Source organism: Wyeomyia smithii, chromosome 2 (assembly GCF_029784165.1).
Source record: "Wyeomyia smithii strain HCP4-BCI-WySm-NY-G18 chromosome 2, ASM2978416v1, whole genome shotgun sequence".
NCBI lineage: Eukaryota > Metazoa > Arthropoda > Insecta > Diptera > Culicidae > Wyeomyia > Wyeomyia smithii.
The window spans coordinates 33,664,717-33,667,004 of NC_073695.1; positions in this window are offsets into that span (position 1 = coordinate 33,664,717).

A 2,288-nucleotide genomic window follows, 5' to 3' on the forward strand; every position below is an offset into this window, starting at 1 on the left:
AAACATATTATTGCAAAAAACGATGAAATCAACAGCAACTCACTTGATTTTCTGTTGTTATGTTCATCTTTTTTGATATGCCTATGTTCGAGATACGGAATGTCGGTCATTTGGATATTATCAGCTAATCACATTTATTTTATATTTTTAAATTTTATTTTATTTTAGATTTTCAATTTAAATACAAAATGATCTCTGTCACCATGTCGGGAGGACTGGGTGCACTGCTGAGCGAAACGGTGTTTTTTTTTTTAAGTGTGCGTGTTTAAAATATTAAAAACTTATTTTTGATGAGTTGCAGAGCGGGTTAACGAGAATAATTGTGTTAAAAGTGAAGATTAGTGATGTAGTTTACTCAGCAAGTTGAAGTACTTGCCAAAGCTTTGCAATAAAGTGTAGAAAATACTATTTTATCCAGGTGCAAGGCAGCAAGACGCAATGGCGGCGGTAACGACAGATAAGTAAAACTGTATCTTACACAGTACAGAGAGGTGCTAGTTTTCTTCCCTACCAAAGTAGATTTTATAATCCTTCGTTTACTTATATGTTATATAGTATTTTATATGTATTATTATAATTTTATCGACCTCGCGAAATCCATAAATGCTAAGGTGAGCCCAATTCTTTCCAACGTGACGGATGCTAGCGTTTTCCAATAAGATCCACCGCTGTGAATTTTCCAATAAGATCATATTCATTATCTCACTCTCACGCGATGGCTATTCAAGAATGAGAAGACTGTATTATTTAGGTGACGACGGTGAAAGAGATCCTAGTGCAGTCTCTCCTTTTCCCACGTGGGCATGGACAACATAGCAACGAAGTTTGCTTCTTCTAACATTAGTGTGGCCTAGATCAGTTATTCAGGAATACCAGCAGCGATTCCAGATCTGCTGAATTTTTTTTATTTCACTTTTACGAAATACCAACCCACATGAATAAGTTTAACTCGGTCGATAAATATCGCAATTGATCTAATTATTACGTGATGTATTCTTTTCAAAGTCCGCGTATGTCGAAAGACGTCTTCTGTTTTGAGAGGAAGGTGGATTTTAATCAGGAAAATATTGGAATGATTCTGGTGGTGGATGGATTTCACCTAACCAGAATCTTATGCTTCATTATTCGATTTTTCTAGCTTTTGAATAATCGTTTTAAATACTATTTCTTAATTATGACTAGTTTGGCGTTTTGTCCGCAAATTTGAGACTACGTTTTGGCAAATATGTGTACCTGCATTTTTTTTTAATTTTGGGGCTCTGGATGCACGGAACTTTGCCAATTTTTGTATTTAATAGGCGACTCTTGCGTAAACAAATTAAATTAATCGACCTAAAACGCCGCGTCCCTACGCGCCCACATTGGTAGGAAGGAATAGAGCGGTCGTGCATGAATTGGTCTCAAATCAGGAAATCGCTTTTTAAGAACAAACGAACGTCGTTAGTCCATCTGTTAAGCAGAAAGCCAGATGTCCGGGTGACCGAGTATCTAGGGACTTCGCGTCGATGCCTTCCATGAGTTCGTGTTTTATACAGATAGATTATCAACGCGATACAGTTGTCGGTATAATCTCACCGAGAAAACGAAAGTGGCGAGACGTTAACGTGGATAGAACTTTTGTAGCATTCGTAACATTGTGTAGTCGGCTGAGATAAATCAATGGAATATTCTTTTCGGTACTTACCAAATGATTTGCTAAGGAAATATTCGAATATTTTAGTCTGTCTCAATTTAGTCGCAGGTACGGATTCCTCGCATGCTTTTTTTTACCGTGGTATATCAAACAGAATGAGTTCGGATCGCGTAATAATTTTCGCGGAGGTTATTTTGAACTTATAGGCGCGATATTTGTTATTATGAACCCGGTACTCGAACTCAGCGCATCGTTTACCAAAACGAAACCTGCTGCAAACCCTACCCTTTTCTCCAACATCCCAGTGATTTCTCGTGGAAGTGCAGAGGTGTTCTCGGCTTCCAATAAAGCGAGTATCACGTCAACATATTCCTATACACACTCCTTCTTTGACCTGCATTCGGATGCGGCCGGCGCTGGTATTGCCTAATATAAAGATTGAGATCATCAGTTTTTACACATCGAGGATGAATGTTAGTCCCAAGCATCATCCGTTGGTTCTCTGTGTAATTACAGCTGATCTGGCAATAACGGAGTAGTAACCGCGGGCGGTCATTCATGCTCATGCTCATGCTTTACTTTTTACTTTTTACTCTTTACTTTTTACTTTTTACTTTTTACTTTTTACTTTTTACTTTTTACTTTTTACTTTTTA